Here is a 27,575-nt window from a genome sequence, read left to right on the forward strand (position 1 = left end):
ACCACTACAGCACCTGTTGTGGCAAGAGCCCTAGTTGGAGTGTTCTCCAGAGTGGGCTTCCCTAAGGAGGTCGTCTCCGACAGAGGTGCAAACTTTATGTCGAGCTACTTAACTGCTATGTGGAAGGAATGTGGTGTTAACTACAAGTTCACTACACCCTATCATCCACAATGCAATGGGCTTGTTGAGAGATTCAACAGGACCCTAAAAGGGATGATTCATGGACTACCGGAAAAGCTTCGGCGTAGATGGGACGTCCTGATCCCCTGCCTCTTGTTCGCCTACAGAGAAGTCCCACAGAAGGGGGTTGGCTACAGCCCTTTTGAACTTCTGTACGGGCATCCTGTAAGGGGACCCCTGTGTTTGGTGAAGGAAGGATGGGAGAGACCTCTCAAAAAGCCTGCAGCCAACATAGTGGACTATGTGCTTGGCCTCCGCTCGCGGATGGCTGAATACATGGAAAAGGCATCTGAAAACCTTAAGGCCAGCCAAGAACTCCAAAAAGCTTGGCATGACCAAAAGGCTGTCTTGACTGTTTATCAGCCCGGACAGAAGGTGTGGGTGTTGGAGCCAGTGGCCCCAGCAGCACTCAAGGACAAATGGTCCGGGCCCTACACCATCCTGGAGAAAAAGGGAGAGGTCACCTACCTGGTCGACCTGGGAACTCCCCGGAGCCCCCACAGGGTGCTTCATGTCAACAGGCTAAAAGCATATGTCGACAGGAAGGACATGAGTTTGCTCATGGCCCTAGATGAGGGACAGGAAGAGGAGAGTGACCCTCTCCCCGACCTGCTCACTCAGAATCCTGATGATGGCTCGGTAGATGGTGTTGTCTTCTGTGGCAGCCTCTCCGAACATCAACGGAGCGACTGTAAACAGGTTCTTCAGTCGTTCAGACATATGTTTTCTCTAACACCCAGTCAGACCGATTGGTGCACCCATGAGGTTGACACTGGTGACAGCTTGCCCGTCAAGAGTAAAATCTACAGGCAGCCTGATCACGTTAGAGACTGCATCAAAAGTGAAGTGCAGAAAATGTTGGAGCTGGGAGTCATTGAACCCTCGGATAGCCCTTGGGCTACTCCCGTAGTTCTAGTGCCGAAACCTCACACCCAGGGTGGTAAGAGAGAGATGAGGTTTTGCGTAGACTACAGGGGTCTCAATGCAGTCACTAAGACTGACGCCCACCCAATACCAAGGGCAGACGAGCTTATCGATAGATTGGCTTCGGCCAACTACTTAAGTACGTTTGACCTGACAGCTGGGTATTGGCAAATCAGGTTAGCTGAGGACGCCAAGCCTAAAACCGCATTTTCAACCCCTGGTGGGCATTATCAGTTCGTGGTAATGCCCTTTGGTCTGAAAAATGCACCTGCCACCTTCCAACGGTTGGTGAATCAAGTCCTTACTGGGCTGGATGACTTCTGTGCGGCGTATCTTGACGATATCGCTGTCTTTAGCTCCACCTGGGAGGATCACCTGGTCCACCTGCGGAAGACGTTAGAGGCACTGCAAGCAGCAGGTCTCAATATCAAGGCCACCAAGTGCCAGATAGGGCAGACACAGGTTGTGTACCTGGGCCACCTTGTAGGTGGAGGTCAGGTTCAGCCACTGGAGAGCAAGATACAGTCAATCAGGGACTGGGCTCCTCCAACCACCCAGACTCAGGTTCGAGCTTTCTTGGGCCTGACTGGTTACTATAGGAAGTTTGTCAGGAACTATGGTTCCATTGTGACACCATTAAACGAACTGACAAGTAAGAAAATGCCAAAAAAGGTTCAGTGGACAGCGAGCTGTCAAAAAGCATTCGATGACCTAAAGCAGGCCATGTGCACGGCGCCTATCCTCAAGAGTCCGGACTACTCCAAACCATTCATTGTCCAAACAGATGCTTCTGAGTTGGGTGTGGGAGCTGTTCTTTCTCAACTGAATTTTGATGGTCAAGACCAGCCCATTGCTTTTATAAGCAGAAGGCTGACCCCTAGAGAGAAGAATTGGTCAGCTATTGAGAGGGAGGCCTTTGCTGTGGTTTGGGCCCTGAAGAAGCTGAGGCCATACTTGTTTGGCACTCACTTCAAGATTCAGACCGACCATAAGCCCCTCTTGTGGCTAAATCAGATGAAGGGTGAAAACCCCAAACTGCTTAGGTGGTCCATTTCCCTACAGGGGATGGACTTTACAGTGGAACATAGACCTGGTACTGATCATGGCAATGCCGATGGGCTCTCCAGATATTTCCACTTAGAACAAGAAGACTCACCTGGTCAAGGTTAGCTTATTGTTCCGACGTTTGGGGGGGGGTCATGTAGGAGAGTAGGGTCTGCAATCCTATGATCGCCCAGATTTTTTGCTTTTGTTTCACTGGTTTACGACTTTCTCTGGCTGTGGGCCTGCTAATCAGACCCACAGCCTGGCTGTTCTCTTTCTAAATTACGATATGTACCCTAGGTGCATTTACCAATTGGTACTGGGCCACCTTATCAGACCCCGTAACGCAGGGCATAGGTGTACCCAGGGCCGCCAGGGGCTGAAGCATGTATTATGCCACCCCTGGCTGGCCTCCTAAATTTGACACAACTGGCTGCACGACAGCTGGGGCGAAGCCGTGTAACCACCCTTCGCTTTAGGTATAGTAGCTCTATATCTAACCATACAATGGACACCCGAGTTCCTATCAGTCACTCCTATGGCAGGCCTTAACAATCCTGAAGGCAGAGTGCGTGGGCTCGTGTGAGCTAGGTTCAGGCCCGAGCCGAGCCCGGTTGCAGCTTGCGGAATCAAGACCCAATGGCTGTTCCATGATAACGCGTACCATAACGGTAACTCCGGTGTCGCGTTATCCAGGCATGTCGAGTAAGGTGTCATACGAATCGGGGTGCTGCCCTCTCACCAATTCTGGCGATGAGGTTAGCATCCCACCCTTCTAGAGGGACACGACATGTACGTAACTGTGAACCCCGGTTAAAGTTAACTGAAGCCTCAGCTCCACAAGATGGATGCTGCCACCACAGACACGAGTCTGACCTCCTGCTGCTGGGAGTCCTTCCAGCGAGGAGCACTTGGACAAAGGGTTTCCCGTCGAGGGCGGTGTTCGCACCGTCCCAGACAGGGTTTGTGTATTCTGGGTAGGTAGGGCTTTGGCGAGAAGGTGACTGCGGAGTGGCACCCCGGTGCTCACTACGCATCTGCCGGTTAGAACCAGTTCCAGGGGCGACGGCCCTGGCCTGGGGAAAGACCGGCAGGGGAGAGGGGTGTAACTACCCCCCTTCCTGGTCCCACCCTTAGGGCAGGACCTAGTCATGTACCCACCCCTTTCTTTAGAATAAAGACCGGAGCGGGGACCCTTCCAAATTAGATCATCTTTGATTCAAGAACTACTTTCTACGAAAGGACATTCAAGACTCTTCTCAAGATTTCTCCCTTGTGACTAAGGAGTAGTCACCCTGCATCAGCGGGCACCAACTAAGAACTCTGCGGTTTGCTGTAAGTCCTTCCTCAAGGAATCCGACGGCCCAGCTCGACGAGAACCGGCTTCCCTGGCACCTCTGACCTCTACCCACGTCATCAGCTCAGCTGTGATCTGTGGGTGCGACGAGACCTCGAGGGACCGGCCATCATCAGAACCTGCACGCTCTTAACGCCAGCACGACCATCGAGGTAACTCTCTGGTGAGTGCTCTGGGGTCCGAGAAGCCCCGACCCTGAGCCGCTCCAGCACCGAAGTGCAGTCTCCCAGCATCTCCACGATCTGCGTGGGACCCTTCTGCTCGCTGCTCAGCACGTTGTCTGGTCACTAGCCGCTGGCTTGTGCCCTTCTGTGACGACATCCGAGAATCATCACTGCTGGTCTGGTTGCTCCAGACTGGCCCTTGCTTCCATCTTTGCGAGAAGCACCCCGGACCCTCCTGGTCCACTCAAGACGCCATCTTAGGCCCACCATGTGGCCCAGAGAACTGCCAAGGCTTGTTGCCCCATCCTGGGCCCAGCGACGCCGACAGCATCATCCTTCGTGGGACAGCTCGCACCTCCGCCGTGGTCGCCGACAACGCCTCCTGGTCCGTGAGACTGCAGAGCCTAGCGTCGCCCACTCACCTGGTCGAGGTGACGGCCAACCGGTGCCTTCCTGGTACCCTCTGACTACTGGCTAGTAGTACGAACTTGGTCCCCTCTGCTTTCAGGTTTCTTCAATCTCCGATCCAGGCTTGGATCTCTACGAACTATTCAGCACTGGTCGCCGGCCAGCAACTCCTTTTCTTCCGGCTCCTGGCTCGTCAGCGAAGACCCCGACGCCTGTAAGACTCGTGCAGCCGCAGCCCTCGTGGCTAGGTAACTCGGCATTTCGGTGCCTGCATAGCCTCCTTATTCTAGGGTCCCGAGTCCCTCGCTTCCGACTTGCCTTATCGGGTCCGCCCGAGACCTTAATCTTTCCGTGTCCTCGGACACTTGTTTTAATTGTGCACTTGAAGTATTTGCTAAAGAGATTTGGTTTGTGCTTAGTACCCTGTCCTCATAAAGAGTACAGGGCTGTTGTGATTCTTAATAAATATACTGTTTATTTTCATAACACTTGTGTGGTGTCCTTTCACTGGGCGTTCAAGGGGTACATGTGTGGTAAACAGCTGGCTTAACACGCCCTCTCGAGTCTTTAGCCTTAGACTGCTCGTATCCACGCTACTAGGATAGCTGGTCTATAGGTTGACTTACAACCAAACACCATAAGGGTCGTTGGAACGATACATAGCGGTCGCTAGAATAGCGAACGTTGCATATCGGGCCAACTTCTCACACAGTGTATGTACATTATTTGCGGTGAATATATATTAATAGGATTAAGGACGTGACAGGAGACCCGGCGGTGAGGAGATACATATAGTAATAAGTTGGAGTTATATTGGGTAGGGTATCACAGAGGCAGGACATTGATTAGAGCAGTTTGTGAAGGGAGTAGAGAGTGGGGATGGAGTAGGTGAATAGGGCAGAAGAGGCGCACATGATGGAGATAAGAGAGTGGGGAGAGAGTAGGTGATTAGAGCGGAAGAGGCGTCCATGATCGACATAAGAGGGTGTAAGATTTAAGTGAGGCCCAAGGTGGGGAGTGATGTGGAGTAGTGCATATAAGTAATGTAATGTAATGGTGATACTTGTAAAGCGCACTGTTACCCCATCTCGGGGTGTCCTGGCGCTGAAGACCGCTGAGGAACCCGTCCTGGCTTTCCCTGTGAGATGGTCCCTTCTGGGTATCTCCAAGGTGAAACCAGGCATCCCCGGTGTCTGTGGCGGGCCGTTGTAGAGATGAGGCAAGCTTAATGCCCAGAGTTGCCGAGTGTGATCCCTGGTTAGAGTAGGCACTGAGGCGAGAATTATCGAGTCCGTTGACCATGGTACACGACCCTGCCGCGTTGGGAATTGAACCGTGGTCCCGGGCCGTTCTCTGCTTACGGGTCTGCCGCCTCTAACCAGTGAGCCACACCATTCCACTATAAGTGGCGAAACCAAGAGAGGTTAGTGGAGAGGAAGATGAGGGCCAGAAAAAATGGGGGCAGGAGGGAAAATGAATGAGAGCGCGAAGAAGGCGAGGCAAAAGAAAGAGAGTTGTTATGGCAGAGAGTGTGCCATGACAACTCTCTTTTGGCAATAATGTAGCAGGATTTAGAGTCAAACATCTTTTCAAAGTGATATGCGGGGCCAAAAGTGTCAATTCATATCCTGTCAAACGGACATTAGTCAAATGTTGCATTTTTGTTTGATTTAACAGAGCATCAACTGAATGGGGTACTAGCACAAGCAATCTATGTGACAAGACTATTCTCTCACTTTGACGTATGGACACAGCTGTCGCTGCCACCGCTCGAAAACAACCAGGCAGCGTACGAGCACCTGGATCAAGTACAGCTGAGAAATAGGCACAAGGACGATGCTTATCACTGGGTGTCTGTACTAAAACTGAGAGAGCACACCGTCCCTCTCGTGTACATAGAGTGTAAATGCCTTAGTGTAGTCTGGAGTTCCTAATACTGGTGCAGAACAAAGAGCGTGACGTAACTGTTGAAAAGCATTCTGGCATGCAATAGTCCATGGGAGAGGCATCGGAGTGTCTTTAGTCAAAAGGGCCAACAAGGGTTTACTGATGTGAGAAAAACTAGGGATTCACTGAGTACAGAAAGAAGTACGGTCAATCAGTGCACGAACATCCTTCTAAGGGGCACAGGCGTGTCTAAAATAGCTTGAATGCGGTCTGGTGTGAGTGCACGCCCCTCCTTAGACAGGAGATGACCAAAATAGGTAACCTGCTGTCTACAATATTGAAATTTCTTCCAAGAGATTTTGTGATGTTGAGAATCAAGGAATGAGCGCAATGACATTGTACCTTCTTCACACTGTTCAGGGGTATCAGCAGCCAACAATATGTCATCGACATATTGAATAAGAGCCACCCCTTTTGGCACAGGGAAATAATCAAGCTGCCTTTTCAATGCCTGGCTATGAATGCTAGGACTCTCTCTTGTGTAGCTCTACAGAATCTGAAGGATCGATTATTCAAAGTGAAGCCGAACAAATAACGGCTGTCAGGATTAATAGGTATTGAGAAAAATACATTTTTCAAATCAATGACACTAAATGTAGTTGCAGTAGGAGGAACCGTAGTAAGAAGTGTTGTGATGTCAGAAACTACCGGATATTGGGGCACTACAATTTTGTTGACTTCTCGTAAGTCAATGATGAAGCTATATATCTTAGTGTCAGTGTCTTTTTTCAAAATAGGAAGAATAGGGATATTACAAATGTTATAAGGGACTTCTTCCACAACCTCCACTCGGATCAAATACTGAACAACATGTATTAATGCTTCTTCGCCTTCCCGAGATATTTTATATTGGGGCAGTCGAGGCAACGAAGAACCTTCTTTCACTTGAATATGTACTGGTGGAATAACCATTTGTCCCACATAAGTATCTGATGTAGCCCACAAAGTACTAGGTAACGATGCCAGAGCAACATCCTCTTTAATGAGACAAGACATCTCAACCATTGGATAGTTATCATTTAAAATAACACACACACCTTCTGCATATCGATACCCACAATGTTATCCGGCATGTTAGGGGAAAGCAAAAATAGACATGCTGCAGTGAATTTATCAAGACTAAATGCAAGTGGCTGTGACAGTGGGCTAAGTGTAGGTGTCCCAGCAAATCCTATCGATGGCATCATTACACCACACAGGGAAGCCCCAGGAACCAATTTTTTTAGACAAAGCACTATGAGTAGCTCCTGTATCAAACAGAAACTGATCAGTAGAGTCAAAGACATTTGCATCAACATAAGGACCTTCCTGATCTATAGGCACCTCAACCAGTTCTTTACCCCATCCTAGGCATCCCTATGCATGATTAGAATCCCCAAGACCATTGGTCAAATAATCGGACATTTGATATTGATTTCATCTATTGAAGGTATTATAATATTTCGGGTTGTGTTCTGCTGCCTCAAATCTGGTTCAATTTCCTATTCCTCCCCTTTGTCCTGAATTCCCTGGGCATCCTCTCACGCTTCCTCTACCCCGTTGATACTGCAGACCTTGCAAAAGGGGGAAATCAGAACGCCAATGTCCAATCTCTTTACAATAAGCACACTGATCAGAAGACAAAGTTACTCGAGAGAAAGGGGGTACACCAGGGGTATATACTGCACGTCCACCTCTTCCACTACTTCTGAATGGTGGACCATAGACTTAAGCCAACATAACTTTCGTTTTTAAATCCTTAACCTTTTTATCCTCCTTGCCTTTTGCTTCCAATTCCTGACGCTCATAGTACTGGGCCATAGTCAAAAAGGAGACTGGGGAAGACGTAGTCCATGAACTCTCGCTGGTCTTTAGGCGACTAACTATTTCTGGAAATATGTTAGTGACAAATTTGTCGACAAACAGATGTTTACCCGTGTCATCTGTCAATGATTGGCCACTAAAATAATGGAATGTCTCTTCAAATTGTGTAAAGAAATCAGAAATGGACTCATCTGCTTTCTGTTTACAAGACGCTAACGTTGTCCAATCTATTTTCTTAGGGGGTATAAGAGTTTTTGACTTAGTTACAATTGCTTTGGGACGATCTAATATCACCTGTTGTGGTTTCTGCGCAGGTTTTCTAGCCACATCTATTTCCTCTAAATGCGCCCAAGTAGCACCATAAGCTGCAATATCGTCTACCTTCCGAATTGCTTTCCACATATCAGGGGGTAAAATAAGTCCAAAAAACATATCAATATCAGGCAATGTCATAGTGCAGGAGATAATAGCTCCTTCTACGTCTTCATAAAAAGCAGTCAGATTTTTTCACGGATCAGGCAAATCAGCCTTAAGAGCCATAACGTCTGCTTTACTCCAAGGGGTATAGACCCAATAATAAATAAAATATCCCTTCGCATCAAATGAAGTTTTATTGTCAATTGTTCCCACTCCCTTTGGAGGAACATTCAAAGGTGCATCTTCCCGCATCGATTTTACAGGCTCCTGTTAGCTCCCACACTGCTAGTCTGCTGCTGATTTTTACATTGCTCGCTTTATTTTATTTTCTTGCCGGTGTGTGAGGGGAATTTGGGGGGAGTACTTGTCAGTTTAGTTTTCTTTCTGCATCACTTTGATGTCTAAGAATTGAATTTTAAAAAGATCGCAATTACCATTTTGTGCTCGGCATTGCTCAGGGCTCTATTCTTCTTGCCACGGCTCCGCAGCACTCCTGACCTCATTTTCGGCCGGGTTGCACGCATATTCCCGGCACTGGGCAAAAATCTACTTAACTGGGCCCATTGCGGGAGAGCGCTGCTCCTGTTAGCTCCCACACTGCTAGTTTGCTGCAGATTTTTACATTGCTTGCTTTATTTTATTTTCTTGCCGGTGTGTGCGAGGGGAATTTGGGGGGGGGGGGGGGGTGCTTGTCAGTTTAGTTTTCTTTCTGCATCACTTTGAGGTCTAAGAATTGAATTTTAAAAAGATCGCAATTACGATTTGGTGCTCGGCATGGCTCGGGGCTCTATTCTTCTTGCCACGGCTCCGCAGCACTCCTGACCTCATTTTCGGCCGGGTAGCGGCCATCTTGGACGTGACACGTGCTTGGCGCGGTCAGCGGTCCAGTCGTTGCACGCATCTTCCCAGCACTGGCCACACCCGATTTAAATGTGTCTGTGCCGAACGCGCAGCGGGCGCGCCGATGGTGCGCCAAAGGCAATCCCATCTGCGCCCGTCAGCGTCAAGGCAGTGCTCAGGGCGAGTCATGCTGCTGGATTAGCCCCCACTCATCACAATGGCACGCTCATTCAGTACTCCAGCACTACTTTAAGGTCTTTAAGAGTCCTGTGCTGCCCCTCCTATTCTACTATCACTGTCGGCCCCAAGAGTTCCTTGGCATGCCCGGACTGTGTTTTTTTTCCATCCACACAGCTCCCCTTGGTCGCGCTGAGTGCCGACCCCTGCCCTCATGGCTGTTTTAAAGCCTGCCTCATTAATTCTAGATCTCTGAAGCGGTATCATGCTGACATTGCCGTCCTGGTTTTGGATAATGATCTTGATCTATTATTCATTAAGGAGACCTGGCTCGACGCGTTCTCTAATCCCATCGTCGCTTTGGGGCCACCCCCTCGGGTTATAAAATTCATCGGACTGACCGCCCTGTAGGGAGAGGGGGTGTGTGGCCATTATATATAGAGAACGCTGGGCTCTCCAGTGCGAGTCCTCCACTATATGGGGTGGCTGTGAGGCCATGGATTTCATCCTCCAATTGTCACCTCACTTCACATTGGAGGGTTCATTACTATACCGTCCACCAGGCCCAGCGGGTGTCTTTTTGGATGCCTGCGGTGATGCTTTGGCGGATAGAGTCTTAAGGTTCTCCAACTACCTTCTCTTGGGGGATTTCAATTTGCATCTCGACTCCTTGGAGTCGGCCGATTCCGCTGTCTTCATGGAAAATCTCCAGTTGGCTATACTCTCCCAATGGGTGACTGATCCGACCCACAAGGGGGGTCACATTTTGGATCCTATCTGTTCCAACTTCCCGGTGCTGGTCAGAAAGCCACTCCCGATCATCTGGTCGGATCACTTCCTTATATTCTTCACATGGTTCACCCAGCGCCAGCGGCAATTAGCAAACAGCCATCGCGCCCCTACGCCAGGAAGCTGGATGCAGGCCTTCTTGGTGGCCATCTGGCGGCCTCACGCCCCACCCTCCTAGGTGATCTGCAGGACAATGTCACCACTTTCTCTAGTTGGATTAGTTTTTCAGTCACTGCCCTCTCAGCACTGGGTCCTTGCAAACTGGGAGAGAGACTCCCTCTAAGCCTTGGTTCACCTCGGAGCTGAAGGCTCTAAAGCACGCCTGTAAGGTTTTGGAGCGAGCATGGCGGGTCAGCGGCTATTGCCCCATTGCCAAACAGGCTCTTAGAGTCAAACAGAAAATCTATTATTCAGCTATTGCCACGGCCAAAGGCCTGCCTTTTGCCACTCGCATTGACCGGGCGAATAACAATTCCAAGGAAATCTTTGCCATCGTGCAGAGTTTTGTAACGCTCCGTGCCCAGGAGGTGGTGGTCCCCCCCTCTGACAACTGGTGCAACACCTTGGCAAAACACTTCAGGGATAAAATCATGGACATTCAAGAATCCTTCTGGAAATCCCTAAGCCGACCCCGACTGTTCCGTCGGGCAGTCCGGTGAGGGATTCGGTTCATTTTCTCTTGGCTTTTAGCCCCATTGACCCATTGGCCTCACGCAGAATCCTCGGAGCACTGAAATCGGGCTCCCCCAAGGATCCTTGCGCGGCCAGGTTGTTGGCCGAGTTGTCCGACACGATCAACCCGGATCTTCTGGTCAATCAGTCGCTCCGCGAGGCCTGCGTTCCGCCCTCTTGGAAGCAGGCTCTTATACTGCCCCTGCTCAAGAAGCCTACCCTGGATCCGTCGCTTCCCGCCAACTACCGTCCTATCTACCACAACTTAAATCATCCAGGCGTAAATTCTGTGCGATTGCCCTGCTGTTAGCCAAGAGACAAGTGTCCCAGTGCTGGCACTCTACACAGGTGCCCACTACTAAAAAGTGGTTTGTGGATATGTCAAGCTGCAGGGACAGACTGCAGACATATGAAGAAAGTTTGCCTGCCAGCTCTAGGCCCAAAGACTTCTGGTCCTATTTTACTGACTATTTGGTCACGTTGGAGTCTGACACGGATTGATAAGTAACACAGTGTGGATGGGTATGCAGGGGATTGGTATGGGTAAGGGTTGGGATGGGTGTGTGATCTGGGTGCATGGATCGAAGTTATTCCACTACGCTACTTGAACGGAACGATTGGTATGTGTGGGTCTCAAGTTTGGGGAGTTCTTTGTTACTGTTTACTGTGTATGTTTTATTACACCAACAAAATTAAAAATAAAATAGGCCTCATTTATGTGCTTCACGCCGCCGGACGGAAGTTGTCGGCTGAATGGCTGTGTATTATACATGTTGAACAAGCACTTTATTTTGAATGCAGCCGGCCCCAGGGTTGTAGGCTCCTGGCTGTGTAACTCTCGGATGATGTGAATAAAGGTCTACCAAAAAAACAAACAAAAAAAAAAAAAAACTACCGTCCTATCTCGCACCTGCCTAGTTTGGCCAAGGTCTGCGAAAAGGCAGTCACCTCTCAGCTCACCAACTATGTAGAGAGGGCGGGTTTGCTGCATCCGGCGCAATCGGGGTTTCGTGCCTCTTACAGCACAGAGTCAGCTTTGCGGGAGGTGGCGGAAGCTACACGTGATTGCTTGGATGCCGGCGGGAGAGCAGCCTTGGTGATGCTGGATCTCTCGGCGGCATTCGACACGGTGCCCCACTCTCTCCTTCTCGATCGTCTAACAGCTATCGGCATTGCGGGCTCAGCTTGGAGCTGGCTTAGATCCTTTTTGGAGGATAGGTCACAGCAAGTTTGGCTGCCCCCCTGCGCCGACGCCTCTTTCCACCGGCGTCCATCAGGGATCCTCACTTAGCCCCGTACTGTTCAACATCTACTTGACTCCCTTGGTCTATCTAGCGGAGTCCTTGGGGGCTAAGGTGATGGCCTATGCGGATGACACGCAGCTGCTGTTCTTCTGGAAAAGGGGTGAGGACTCGGTCAGCACGGCGCAGCGCTGTCTCTCAGCTGTGTTTCGCTGGCTGGCTAATGCACAGCTAAAGTGCAACAGAGAGAAATCGGAGGTTCTTTTGTTTGGCGCGTTTTCTGTAGATTTCAGAGCTAGGCTGTGGTCGCCGGACTTGGTTTGAGGAAAACTTAAATTTCGCGACACAAGTGAAGAAGCTAACAGGGACATGTTTTGGCACCCTGAAAATTCGGAGAAAGTTTCTCCCCCTCTTGCCAGCCGGTGCCAAAGAGACGGTTGTTCGGGCGCTGATCCTTTCCCGCCTGGACTATGCCAATGCTCTCCTGGTGGGATGTCCGGGCTATCTGACCAGGAAGCTGCAGGTAGTCCAGAATGCGGCAGCGAGACTCCTCCTGGGACTATCTACCAGGCAGAGCGTGCAGGTCCATCTGAGCTACTGCACTGGCTCCCAGTCGAGTCTCGTCTTAAATTTAAAATGCTGTCCATTGTCCAACGGGCTTTGTATGGGTTGGGGCCGCTCTATCTTCAGAAGCGATTTGCCTTTTACAAACCTTCTAGGCAACTGCGATCCTCTGACCAACTCCTAATACAAAACCCTCGGTTCAATCGCCACAGGCTGGGTGGCTGCTCCTTCAACCACAAAGCAGGTCTTGCCTGGAATGAGCTCCCTCTGGCCCTTAGGAGGGTGTCGGACCTGTTGCTTTTAAGAAGAAATTAAAAACTCTGCTTTTTTTAGGCTTTTTCTCTGTTCATTCTCCCCTTTAGATGGTTTGTGGTGGGCTTTCTTTGGAACTAGCGCCGGGATACTTTGAGTAGCTGCGCGCTTTACAAATTTAGTATAACATAACATAACATAACTACAATATCACTAGTGTCTTTATCTGTCCCTGTAGCTCCTTCTTGTTGCACTGGGGTCTGAACTGTTTGTTCAGTTGTAGCTTTGCTAGCTGCTTTTTTCTCCTCTCGCAGACAGAATGCGTCAATTCGTATTTTAACTACTCACCTAATTAAATCTAGCACCTGTGGAGAAAGAAAAGTGCCATCACTTAACTGTTTATAATCAGAATTTATATCAGAAGGTTCTAGACCATCAGAATGTTTTCTAAAACCGAGTCTTACTTCCCAAGTAAATGTCTCTACAAAATATAACTTCTAAATCTGACAATTGCTGAACCATTGCTATGAGTTCTGGAGCAAAGCCCCTACCAGAAGCTGCTTTACGAGCAGCGGATCTAAGAGTGGCCTTGCGTTCAGTAGTTAAAGTAGAGCAGTCTGCCACCCACTTTGTTGATCTACGCCTTTCTCATCTGAAGAAAGGTGTTCTTCTTCAGAAAGAAAATTCTCAGGGGTAGAGGGAAACTTATACGAGGGTGGAGGTTGATCTAACAAGAGAGAATCATCTTGAGGTTTATTAAGTATGGGATAACTGGGGCGCCTAATAGGGTACTGGCCAGTTACCTCTAAACAACGCTCCCTTTCCTCTTTTTTTTTTATTTCCTTCATTTCCTTATTTTTTAATTGTTTTTGCTGTTCTTTTTATGCCATAGCTTCTTCTTTCCTCACTCTCTCGTGCACTTCTTTCTCCCACATTCGTACATAATCAAACATATCTTGTAGACTCTCGTTTAAACAGACACTGCTCTACATACTGAATCTTTTTAAAAATCAAATGACCCATTTACTGGTCATCATAGATCAGGATTTTTTTTGTATATTTGTTACACAGTGTACTTACTATACATTATGGAAGAAATACCGTATTTAATGTACATATGACTATTAGGTGCCCCCTCTGGGGGAGCAGGCTGACTTATTTCTAAATCAATTTTGGTACAGCAACACAACAGAAGAAGTGTGCTAGAAGCAGGCATGCTACCAAATTATAGAAAAATAATACTTATCCCAGATAAAACAAAGTAGAGAAAAATCTCCACATTACAAACCAACAAAACCAGAATCTTGGCCAAGCAAATCCAAAATCAAGAGTGCAGCTTCAGCGACCTTACCAAACAAAAGTCTCCAACCTCCAACTGTCAATCTCTTGGTCGACCTAATGGTCACTGCAAAAACGTGCGCCAAAGGAAATCTCAGTCGGGACCGGCCAACACCTGGAGGGTCAATATTGAGAAAACCGGAAAAACACTTTGGTCTGCAAAGACAAGGGTCTCCTCATGCAGGACGTCTCCTCAAATAGTCAAGACCACTCCTTCGGGCGGCCGCGTCTCCGATGAGCCCCACGAGTTGGGCGCCAAACTGTGGATATGTGTCTTTTTAGGGGCACACCGGTGCAGGGGTCACCCTTATCTTTGTCCACGGGTCCTTCAGACCAACAAAATGGAGATTGACACTGGAGCTTAAATTCAAAATAACAAGTTTATTCACTCATGAGTGGGACCACGTCCATACAACACCCTTGAGTGTTCCAGGAGGTAGTGACTTGAATGCACAGACCATTGGCCTTTTATACTTGATTTTCTGCACTGGTACGCATGTAGTTACAAATAGAAGGTACAGGCCATCACAGGAATAACTACCGACAAACATGGGCAAATGTGGAAATCACTTAGTCAGCAAAGTGGGAGGGGAGCAGGAGTGCTTATGGCAGCACTAAGACATTGACAGTTGAGTCTGAGACCAGGTCTTCTGGCAGCTACAAACTCTTTAGCATGCATATTGTTTTTAGCTGAGTCAGGAAGTTAACTAAAATAGATAGCACAGGCAGGGAAAAAGACAAGCAGTAAAGGATGGAAGAATTTCATAGCTGACAAAATGGATGCCACAAACTAGATGGTTTCAGCTTATGCTAACAGAGATTATTTGCGATTTCCACAAATCATTAAGAGCTACACCACAATACCCCTTCCGACCTGTCCCAGAAATTGACCCTTTTGGTTAGAAACAGACCTTTACTGGATAGGTATTGAACTGTTGCAAATCTGAGAGGACTCTTGCTGGCTTGGCTCGGTTCATGCTTTGGCTGTGGGAGACAAACCAGACTCTAGCACGGCTCCTTATAAACTTCCTGGCTAGCCCACATGTATGCAGAAAGTGAAAAGCCCCCAGGGAACTGAGCTGACATGCACCTGGTACCAGAGCCGGTGTTTGCTAAGACAGTGCCCTGGGAGTGGGAGGACAGAAATGTGGCACCCTTGCTGATGGTAGTGAAATGAGGTGACAGGGATGCCCCTTTTGAGTTCACTAGTCAGTAGCTGGAACAGCAGGGACTAGCTCTTGAACACAAACACGTCGGACCTCTCCCAGCTCACCTAAGTCACCAAAGCTTAGCTGCCTCACGCAGATGATGGTTTTGTTAATGTGTGGCAGCAGCGTCGGATTGGCAATGCGTGCACTCGGGCAATGCCCGAGGGGTCGGTGTCCGAGATCCAGCTGTGGGCTGCTTTTTTTAACAGTCTTGGGGGGCGATTTGGGCGGTGCCTCTGTTGTTCAGATACAGCCAGCGGCCCAGTGGGTGTCCCAGTGGCCTTTCTGGTGGCAGATGGGCGCTCATTACCTCCCATTTAGCAACAGGCAGAGGTGTCACTCCCGTTCTCTCGCTGGGCCGGCACATTAATGTATGCATACTGAGGCATACCGGGGGCAGGTGGCCGGAGCAGAAGTGACCTCGCTTCACCAATGTAAACTAATCTCTGCATTTTTGTAACACCGCCCACCTTATTTATTTATATCTTTTTTTAAATAAAATTTCGCCATATCAGTGTTTTGAGGAAAGGCAATATACAAATGTGGGCCACTTTTTTTTGCGTGCCCGGGCGGATTTTGAATCCCAATCCAACCCTGTGAACATGAGCCGGGAGCCGATCGGACCTAATCCGTCTCGGCTCCGGGCTCACGCGCGCTCTGTGCGAAGATTTGTGCAGTCAAAGACAGCTGGGGCCACCTTCCTTCGTGTCCCCGGCGTGGGAGGTTGTGAGGCATTAGCGGAGGTGTTTTGGAGATCTTGGAGTCGCGGGCCGGGGTGATTTTTTACCCAGATTGCTGAGGAGAGCGCTCACCAGCTTCCCAACATGGCGGCACGACATCAGAGCAGCAGCATTATTGCTGGCTCCCGCTGAGACAGCTGGGGGAGGACTTGCCGCCGAAGATCGCCCACCTCGCCCGACTGCCAAACAGGCAAGAAGTGCTAGTGATGGTATGATCGGCACCAAGCGCCGCATCTCTGCTGCAGCCTCCACCGGTGCCTGACTCTAAAATGGCGGCCGCCGCTGCCCACACAGCGGTCTTTTCGGGATACAACATCTGAGGCGCCCGTTCTCCTGGCGGTTCCTGTGGTGAAGGATTTCATTTGGGCGCTCTGTGCCTTCTGTGTCCATAGCTCCCACATATTGCTGCCATATGTCTGCTGCCTGCTTGCCCCGCTGCCGGCCCGCCACCGATTCCCACACAACTACCAGGGCGGATGAACCCAAACAGAACCCACCGGCTGCACTGGGAGCCGTGCCAGCGCCACACGACCAACGCGCGGGAGCGCGACCGCACCAACAGCTTCAACACGGCCTTCACCCCCACGCACAACGCCACCACCCACATTGTGTTTACTTGGGCTCTGGTGAGAGGCCCATCCTTCCCTTCAAACTTTGTTTTAGACTTTGCTGCCTCCCGTTCTGCCTTGGCGCCTGTGGTCTTTCTTCCCTGACCCCCTGGTCTCCGGATTGAACACCTCTGCCCCAGCTCCTCATGAAAATAAATAAATATGTGTCTTGTAAAGCGCACTGCTGCCCTGAGGCATTGTGCCGCTGTAGACCGCTGGGGAACCCGTCCTGGCTATCCCTGTGAGATGGTCCCTACTGGGTATCTCCATGGTGAAACCAGGCATCCCCGGCGAATGTGGGGGGCCGTTGTAGAGATGAGGCAAGCTAATGTCCTGAGTTGCCGAGTGTGATCCCTGGTTAGAGTAGGCAACGAGGTGAGAATTATTGAGTCCGCTGACCCTGGTCCACGACCCTGCCGCGTTGGGAATTGAACGCTGGTCCCGGGCCGTTCTCCGCTTCCGAGTCTGCCGCCTCTAACCAGTGAGCCACACCACTCCACTCACGATGAGGCTTTACTTTGCTGCGGACTGCTTTTCTCCCCCTGGACTTGTTGGCTATGTCAGCCCTCTTCCTGGACTTTCGGACTTGGACCTTTGTGCTCCCCACAATTTTCTTTTTATGACTCGCTTCTTCTTCTACCTTTCTCCTCCGCCATTTTAGCGATCTCTGACCTCCCCCTCCGTCCTAGCGACCTTTCTATTGTCTCTCCTGTTGCCTCTGACACACTCCTCACTGTCTTACTCATTACTATCTGCTTCCCTCTCTCGTTTGTCTCACTTTCCTGCCCTTCTCTGTCCCTCCCTTGGTGCTGTGACTGCATCCCCCTCCGACCCCACTTAATGGAACACTTCTTTTCTGTATATAGAGATAACTCTAATCACTAGTATATGCAGTAGACCTTTGTGCCCTCTACCATTTCTATGTGACTCTTAGAGTATATCCATTCATATCCCTTCCTTATGTACATAGAGATAACTCTAATCACCAGTATATGCAGTAGACCTTTGTACTCTTTACCATTCCTATGTGACTCTTAGAGTATATCCATTTGTATCCCTTCCCTATGTATATAGAGATAACTCTAATCACTAGTATATGCAGTAGACCATTGTACTTTCTACCATTCCTAGGTGACTCAGAGTATATCCATTCATACCCCTTCCCTATGTATATAGACATAACTATAATCACCAGTCTCTTCTTTGTGTGACTTTACATCTTGTACATTTGCAATTTTTTTCTGTGTGTATCGTTTATGTAACGCATGTAGTCCTAAGTCCTTATGTTTTGCAACTGGTTCTTATGTAAAGCGCTCTGACACCTTCGGGTAAAGTTTGCGCTATATAAAATCGCATTAAATAAAAAATAAATCAAGGGTCAGAGGATGAATATAGGCCATGGAAGAGGGCGGTAAAAAACAGAGTTTAAACTTGCAAATCAGACAGAAGCGAACAGGCAGGGAAAAGCTGGAGCAAGATGAGAAGAGCGCTGCTGTCGGCATAACCTTAATGCACACAGCGCCCTGGGCACAGCTCGCCCGCAGCTGAAGGCCGTCCCTGCCTGGTACACAACGCATGGATCCCCCACAACAAGGACTACTAAACATGTCACGTGCTCTGGGTCGCTGCCGCCCCTGCAGAGGCTTCCGAGGCGCGCCGCGTGCTGACCACGGACCCGACCTGAGACCAGGGCCGTGGGAAGCGGGAGAGCCAGCCTCCGGCCAGCCCCAACCCGGGTCTAGGCACTGCGGCCCGTCCCCTCACTCCTCCCACCCAGAGCCGAGGGCGGCAGTAACAAGGCCTGCGCCTCCGGAGAGCGGCTGCGGCCCAGGGGGCACGTTGACCGCCCGGCCCGAGGCCAGCTTCACCTCAGCCCTGCCGGCCGACGCCACCGTGTTTACACACCGGAGAGACACGTGCAGACTACCCATTCAATCCCCCAGCCAATCGGCACGCCGGAACTCTGTGCAGCGCAATGTGATTGGTTGAAATGCCGCAAAGGCTCCAATTCCATTCCACCTTGCACAATACGTACCCGCCCCCTGGCGGGATATGTTTGGTCACGGGATTGGCTGTCATGCGACCCGGAAGTAACGGAACCCCTGACAAATGTCAACTCTGCAAGTCAGTGAGGGGCGCTGAGTTTGGGCTGACTTTACGGACGGTCCGTGCTCCTAGCCGGCCGGTGGGCACCCTGGCAGCCAGGAGGGGCAGTGGCAAGGAGGCCGGGTGAGTGTCAGGAGCATGGCGGCCTCCTAGAGTTAGGCCGGGGCTGTGTGCACGACAGGGGCCGGGCAGCGGCTGGTCAGCTGCTGGGAGGGGGCCGAGACATGGCCAGGTGCATGGAGGCCTCTTGGGTCCAGGCTCGGGGTGGTGGGGTAGGTCAGGCTGCATGCACTGGCCAGGGAGTAGGTAGGCGAGGGCATGGTCAGGTAAGTGCCTGGCACCGGCGCCTCTCCAGTGTCAGTCTGAGACTTACCAGGCAGGGCAGACTACATATGTGGCCCAGTGAGTGTGGCCTGGAAGCTCTGTCCTCCGTGATGGGCTGAGGGGTGGGAGACTCCAGGGACTAAGCAGTAGCCTCTGAGCAGTCTGGGGGCAGCCAGGACAGTGTAAAGTAAGAGGCTTATGAACAAAGAGGAACCAGAGGATGAAGGTTTGTTCATTAAATAAGCTTTACTTCAGTTTCAAGTAAGTTGAGCAGGCATAAATACTGGAGCACGTCTGCTTCGTTAGAAGTCCAACAGCTGAATGAATAGGTACAGTTAACATGAAGTGCATTCAAGTAAATCACGAGCGATGCACTTTTGAAGAGAAACATTCTCTTCAAAAGTGCGCGCCATGGAACACCGAACCTATGTACATCATTGTAGTTAAACAACATAGAAGAAGTACAAGGAAGCAAACTTATACACTACAGACAGGCTACATAAGTGGTCAGGTGAGTGTGACCTGGCAGGTCAACCTCTCCTTGATGAGCCGAGGGATGCGGAAACTTCAGGGGTAAGCAGTGGCCCCTGGCCATGCAGGGATGACAGAATTAAGTGAATATCAGGGATACATGCCACCCCCTCAGTGGGTCCCTTGCTCACTGTGCCGCTCGGTTTCTAGCTAGCCTGGCTGATGAAGGGTGATACCCTGAGAACGGTCCCCAGGATGCTTGTTTTCAGTCCAGGGAGGACCTGACTTGGCAGTTCGGTCAGGACTGTTCCCATGAGGCACAGGGTCAAGACTGATTTCCATATGGCTGGGTCCAAACTTGGGTGGCGTACTGGGCAAAAGAACAATGGATTTAACCCAGATCTTTTGACTGGGGGGAGAATGTCTGAATCATTCAGCATTCTGTCCATCATTTGTTGCAGTTACACTCCCTCAGTGTCACGCTGAGGTGTGGAGAACATAAATAACTCAGCTGTGGCATGTGAGAAATTTGGCGAGGGTATAGCGAGGTTTATGAGCTGATCAGCCTCTCACTGTAGAGGCAGGCTAGCCAGAATATTTATGGGAGGAATCGTGCTAATGGTACGCCATAGCTCCAAAAGCCAAAACATGAGCCTTCGAGCCACCCAAAAACTGACATGCTTGGGAGGCCGTGAGAGGGATCTTAGGTCTCTGGAAAGGGTGCACAGGGTGGAATCAGTTGCAACCTGGCCCATAGTTCTATATGGACGTGCTGTGAAAGTCTTGTGTCCGTGGTAGCTTTTAGTACAGGCAGTCCCAGTCAGGCGCCTGCCTCATAACTGTCTGCCTCATTCTTACGTGCACTTTCACACCATCCTGTCTGTCTCTCCACTCTTTCATGGCATTTTGCTCCTTCTGGTTTTTCTCCTGTCTCTTGCTGCTCTCCATGCCATGTTCCGCTCCTTTGGTGCTTTCATGCTCCTCACAAGGTTTTCACTTGAATTTTCATGTGCCCTATTTCTTCCTAATCATTATCACTCTATCTCTACCCTGTACCTATTCCACTTCAGTTTCTCTCTCTCTCTCTCTCTCTCTCTCTCTCTCTCTCTCTCTCTCTCACTCAAGTATGTGTTGGTGAAGTTATGCATAGGTGCTTAAAAAGGGGTCGTCTGGAATCAATAAAAGTATAAATGGAGCATAGTTTCTGAAATGATTAGATTGGGTGTGTGCTTTGGAATGGTTGCACTCGCAGCTCAACTTGCTTTTGGCTCGAGGGTCTAAAAGAACCTCAGACTGCGCCAGAGTCAAGTGTCTGGCTTGATTCTTTAGCAACTTGCGCTATCTGTCTCACTTTCAGACAAAAGATTGGGGGGCGGGGGTGTCACATCACGAACCAGGAAGAGGCTTAAGTGCATGCTAGGGAATAAATGGAATGTTTAGAAGGCCTTTCACCTCTCAGTAGAACGCTAAGGATGGGGGTGCGTTAGAAGGCAGGTCGCAGAGTGTAACGAGATGTCAAAAGCTGGGTTAGGTCTGCTGGAGCAGGACCAATAATAGTTTAGGCGCTTTTTGTCTGCTGGAGCCTAGAGGCATTTTGGGGGTGGGTGATAGCTTTTGGCCAGTCTCAAACCAAATTGGAAATGAGAAAACGTTATTTGGAGAACCTTACAATCTCCCTGACATGAGAATGTACTACTAAAAAAGGTAAGGTAACCTTAACACAGAAAGTCAAGACTATGATTTGTGACCCTGCAGAAGCAACCAAATAAGGTTGTAAAGAGGTCTTCGTCCACAACATTTTTGTGGTATGCTTCACCATTGGACCCTTCACTCAGAATTGCTAAATCATTTTAATGATGGTCTCCCCGATAAGGTTAACAACACTTTAGCACTGTAGAAGTGCTGTAACTGGATACAAAGGGTTATAATGGCCTTTTCATCAGTGGTTTAGTCTACATGTTATGGCTAACGTTGGGTCAGGTGACTTTTGTCAGGACCAAGATATCCCTAAATAATGTCAGGAATTAACAAGCTGCAGGAAAGGCCTGTGGCATTCTAGGTGAAGAAGCGGTTCTTGATGGGGTCATGTCAGGGATGCATATTGTCAGCCTTCCTGTCTACAGTTAAGTCTAGGGCCACAGCAGAGTTCCATTACCAGCCTAGGTGTTGCCAGAAAGAGGCTTTAACTATCTAAAGTGTGGGGAGGAGGAGATTAGGGAGTCTTGACTGGCTAGTAAATGAGGCTTTCATAAGCCTTTAGTTAGTCGGCGGCGTGTTGGAGATAGGTCAGCTTTTCCTTGTCTGGCGTAGAACAGGGGATGCAGCTCATGCAAGATCCTGAATTGATTTGTTTGAGCCTGAAATCAGGCTTCTGTGCAGGATAGAAAGTGGTCATTTGGAAATGCGGGGAATTCAGTGGCTGGCTAGAGGAAAAAAGAATCTTAAGAACGTCGAGTAGCTATCTATTAATTTCATTCTTCAGTTACTGCTCGCGTTCCAAGCGCTCATTTTTTCTTTTTGTTCAAGCAGTCAACAAGAGTGTGTTCTCTGGCTGTCTCCCTCGGGCTCTTCTACCCTGTGTTCCATTTTCCCGTCCATGCGCTTCTCCCCGCTAGTGACACGTTGCCCTCTCCTGCCCCTTTGTTTTTCTCCCACCCGCGCTGTTTCGTGTTGCCCTACATTTCCCTTTCCAAGTCAAGTGGGAATGTAGGGATCTGGTTTGAATGAAGAAGGCTGCTTGGGAATAGAACCAGGGGACTTGGGCCAAGACTTCAATATGCATCCCAAAAACGCTAGTTTAAACTGGGGAAAGGAATAGCAGGTTACTTTGTCACTTTGAGGTCCTCCCTGGTACTGAGAATCCAGTCTAAACTTGTATTCGTGCCTATCTTGCTGAGGAGCGCTGTTGCTGCTGAACCTGTGGCGATTCTAAGGCCATCTGGAACTCTTGCTACCTGTGCTACAGACCACCCGCCTCCCGCCGCCGGACTCCTTTTTTCACCCTGGGGTCGGGCCGCTGTGTGGAGCGCGGCGCAGGGTGTCAAAACTACTGTTCCCAGCATCCTTTGCGGCGTTAGCCGCGTCAGTCGCGCGCCAGGAGGCGCTTAAATTTGCAGTCACCCCGTCTCGCGGGACGCCAGGCAAAGGGCGGGCCGTCTGAGGCCGTCCGAGGTTGGACAAGGTTGGGTTGGGCCAGGGACTCTGCTCTACATTTCTTATGCCCACTATTGGACACAGTGTTCCTGGACCACCGAACACCAGGTAAACAAACATATTTTAGTTTCTTGTGAGCCAACATCTTGCACCAAGTTCACAATCCATCTGTACAAATGCCTGGAAAAAAGTTAACCCCAGTTACAAACACCATGGAGAACTATCTTGTCCAAGTTGTGGCGAAAATAAATAGTGACAGAAGGTCTTCTTTGGGACTAGATTCACCTACACAATCTCCACTGGCAGACAAAGAGACAGAGGACTCATTTGCTCTACTAAATAGCAGCCTCTCTGGTGCGGCACATGATTCTCTCCAGGACACAATTACCATCCAGCCCAGTGGCATAGTAGCTAGTACTGAAGAAAATAGTGACAATGAAGTAGTGACTGTGACCCCTACAAATAGTGAGTCCATCCTCCCCACTGTTGTCCCTATTCCTGCCCCGAGGGTTACAGGGGGCAAAAGAAAAGCCATACAAAAACGGGGGGGATTAAGGTCAGCTAAAAATAAAGTTGCAACGCCACCAAGGAAAACTCTTGATGAAGAGGAGGATGATTTGACTGGGGAAACTTATCTGACCCTTTCTAACGCCCAATTTCAGAAATTCTGTAGCTTGATAGACACAAAAATCAAAGGGATAGTCAAACCTCTGATAAGCAAAATAGATAAATTATCTGCCGAGGTAAGCAAACTGGAAGGTTTACTTGGAAAAACCCTGGGGGAGGTGGGAAAACTCCCAGAAGTCATCACGTCTAGTGTTCAGCCATTGGTGAGTGAAATTCAATCCTGCAAATCCAACGGATTGACTCCTGCTGTTGTGCCAAACCTTCCAATGGCTTCACTGATAAATCCACCTGATAGCACCTCTGGTGTTGTACCCTCTGCTGCTCTTAATGGTGAACCTAATACTTCGAAAGGGTCATTCGAGCTTGTAGTGGAAGCCTCGCCACTAGTTCTTGTACTCGCAAATGTACCCCCACTAGCTTCTGGCGAAGTTGAATCAACATCATCACTTCTAAATAAATCCTTATCATGGCTAACAATATGGCCATATCTCCTTGGGGCAAGCAGCAATTATCCGAAGAACTGGTAAATGCTAGAAGGGTTGAGTGGATTGGGAACAGGGTAAAAAAGTTCAAGGGAGATTGCGTCGTGCTCAATTTTTCTGACCCCGAGGTTTTGCCAAACATCTTGCCTAATATCTTCCCTCCACAGAGAAGATCTACTTCTATTGTTCCATTGACTTTAGACTTTTTCTATCCCCGGAAAGGTAGAGGCCCCAATTCAAGCACCTTAAGAACAAAATGGAACGTTGTAACCAAAAGGGGCAGTAAGAATTTCGGCCTCACTGAGTGGGGTCTAGGTCTGGAAAACAGATTTTCTGCCCTCTCCAACCTAGATGCTTGTGACTGACAACCATTCAACCCCATGCCTCTGTTGCAAATTCCTTCGGCTGCACGTATAATAGGGGAGCACAGTCGTTCTACAGGTACACAAAACGAGACACGCAACTTTGATGCCACAGTAGGACTATTTACTGCAAATATAAATGATAATGTTAATGACGATGCAATGTTGAATGTGTCTGTTCACAGTTCTAAACCAATTACGGTAAATGCCACCGGGAACCTATTGTCTTGGAATGTTGCTGGGCTTTGTTCCAAAATGGATTGCGGAGAATGGTTTGGGTTTGTCAGCCAGTATGACGTCTGTATTTTTCAAGAGACTTGGGCCTGTGATCCCGCTTTTGCACTGGGGTATTTGAATTTTCATGTTCCGGCCACTAAGGGCCCCAAAGGACGTCCGATGGGGGGACTCACCATATGGGTCCACCAGTCCCTAAATATCGTAGTGAAAAATCTGGAGCTCCACCAAAAAGACATTCAGCTCATTAGACTTACGAGGGACTTATCCACCTCCATTGACCTTTATAATATATATGCTAGAGGTGGAAGTGCAGGAAAATCAGAGGTCCTTTTGTCTCTGTATAATTTCCTAGACATTTACTCTTCTGGGAATAACATTATTATAGCAGGCGACCTAAACCGCACTTTTGAACAACTAGACACTGGTGAGGCTTTCTTAGGTGCGGAGGAAGATAAGATTTGGGACATCCCCGCACTTGATACAACCCCAATAACTCGCTGGACCGAGGATATTCTAGGTTTAAATGCTATGTGCCTTGAACAAGGGTTAAGGGCTTTGAATGGTCGGACTAAGTCAGACAGAGTACCAGCCATGACTTTTAACAATGGTAGAAATAAGAGCCGCATTGACTATGTCATATGTAGTATGTCCCTATGGTCATCTGTTACTGATATGGTTGTTTTGGAAAGGCTCGAGAGTGATCACAATCCTCTATGTGTTCTCCACAAATGGTGGCTGTCTGATGTTATCGCTCCTAGTAATTGTGTTGAATCCTTACCCCCGTTGATTGTACCAACTAATGACTTACGCAGGTTGAGGTGGACAAGCGTTAGAACAGATCCGCTGGTTTTAGAAAATAAAGTATGGCAACTGATAAGGCTATTATGGCCCTTGAGGGAGAGGCTGGGCATTCTCCTAGTCAAAATATTATTACCAAGGTCCATGAAGATCTCTTTAATGAAATCAAATGCCACTTCTTAAAACCGGTAAATAAAAAGAGGATCTGTGCCTATAGAGCTGCTAAATGGTACAATCACGACTGTAAGGTGGCAAGAACCTCCTTGGGTGATGCAATTAAGAATAAAAACCTGGAGGTTATTAGATCAGCCAGGAATCAATACAAACATTGCATAGCTAAAGCGAATGAAGCCCACTGGAACAAGCTAAAAAGTGCAAGTGACCAAAATCATTCTAGGTTATTCTGGCATATAGTCAAATGGGGTCATGATAGGCTTGAAGAGGCTAGTACTAACAATGTCCCCCAGGACGCCTGGGTTAAATTCTTTAGTGAACAGTACGCTTCCAGAGATCAGTCTGTAGACAGTAGATGCTTGCCTTTTTCACTGGCAGAAGATGATATTTTCACGCAGAGCGAAATACTGACTGCCCTTAAAACTGTTCAAAGTGGTCGCGCCCCTGGCATTGACGGGGTTCCAGCAGATGTTTTTTTAAATGATACTGTAAGATGGTGCAAATACATCCACCTGCTAATAAGCTATATCAACAGAGGTGCAGATATCCCAGTAACCTGGCGGGGTGCTGTAATCATCCCGGTATATAAAAAAGGAGATCGCGCTCAGCCCTGTAATTACCGCCCTATTAGTTTAATAGATACTATTCAAAAAATAGTGGGGCGAGTAATCGTTAATAGGTTGCTCGATTGGGCCGATGATAACAATATTCTATCTCCCTTCCAGGCTGGATTTCGCAGGGCAACCAGCACTGTGGATCAAGTCTTTCGTTTCCAACTGATCCAGTGGAGGACCGTGGTGCTAGGCGGAGGCAGCCTGTATGCAGCATTTGTTGATCTGCGGGCTGCCTTCGACCTGGTACCAAGGGCAAAACTGTGGGAAGTGCTTGAGACTCTAGGGGTCCCTGGGGACTTGTTGACTTTAATCATGCGATTGCATGAGGGCAACTATGCCAAAATTCGATGGGGTGGGTATGGAAACGACACCGCCGAATTCCCCGTTGAGCGCGGGGTTCGGCAAGGGTGCTCAATGGCCCCTACGTTGTTCACCCTTTTTATTAATGGTATTGCTTCCCGCATGCAATCTCGGGCAGTGGACGCTCCCTTTCTTGCAGGTGAAAAAGTTCCCATTTTAATGTTCGCCGATGATACCTTAATTTTATCCAAAACCCCAAGTGGTCTGCAAAAAGCATTGGCAATATTTGACGAGTTCTGTGTAGATCACGGATTGGAGGTGAACGCGTCCAAAACAAAACTCATGGTTTTTAATCCACATAGAAATTTTAAATCATAAATTTCCATGAGTGGTCGCATTCTGGAGGTCGTAAAATCTTTTACTTACCTGGGGATCCTTATCTCAAATGACAATAAGTGGCAGCAACATCTTAATATTGCTACATTAAGGCACAAGCAACTAGCTGGCACTATTATCAAGGAACACAGGAAATCGCTGACTAAACCCATCAAACCACCTTTGATAATATATGAGGCAAAAGCAATTGGGTCTGCTTTGTACGGTGCGGAGTTATGGGGGCATGAAAATCTCCAGGAACTCCAAACATCAGAAAATAAATTCTTAAGGTCACTGACAGGTACCCCACAGAGCAGTCCGCTATTGCCCCTGCGTTCTGAGCTAGGTAGGAGATAAATTTCGGAAATGGCCAAACTACGCCCAATTTTATACTGGCGTAGGCTCTGGACCACGCCAGAGCTCTCCCACTACGCGGGCGGGTTCATAGATGTTATTAAAGCTGATCGTTATAATAAAATCAGATGGTTTAAAACATTAAAGATTGCATTGTTCGAATTAGGACTAAATGCTTTATGGACCGATCCAGCTGGGGCTTCATTTCCCACTAAGTCTATTTTAAAAAACAATTTTTGGGAATATGTTGTCAATAGGAGTATGCTCAGTACTAACAGTGGGTCTATGACCATCAGTTTCCTAGAAATTAAGATGTACCCTATTTATGAAATGTACTGGGACTACATATCGAACCCCATGGACAGAAAACTGCTCTTCCAATTGAGGGTTGGTTCCCTCCCCCTCCGTAATTTAACATCTAAGTGGAAATAAGGGGGTGTAGCAATTTGTCCAGTCTGTGGGGTAGGAAACGAAACTCTTGGTCACTTTTTGTTTTCTTGCCCAGTATATTCTGCACCAAGGCGA

The 27,575-nt window shown here is 48.8% G+C and overlaps 1 protein-coding gene across 1 annotated transcript in view; it reads left to right on the top strand.

Annotated features, from left to right (window-relative positions):
- The first annotated feature begins 18,731 nt into the window (after positions 1-18,731).
- TBC1D5 (TBC1 domain family member 5) overlaps positions 18,732-27,575 on the top strand; it is a 1,888,005-nt gene continuing 1,879,161 nt past the window's right edge. The window contains exon 1 of the mRNA XM_086942181.1: positions 18,732-18,902. The gene's annotated coding sequence lies outside the window, so the exon portion shown is untranslated. The remainder of the gene's footprint in view (positions 18,903-27,575) is intronic.

Source organism: Lissotriton vulgaris, chromosome 10 (assembly GCF_964263255.1).
Source record: "Lissotriton vulgaris chromosome 10, aLisVul1.2, whole genome shotgun sequence".
Lineage (NCBI taxonomy): Eukaryota > Metazoa > Chordata > Amphibia > Caudata > Salamandridae > Lissotriton > Lissotriton vulgaris.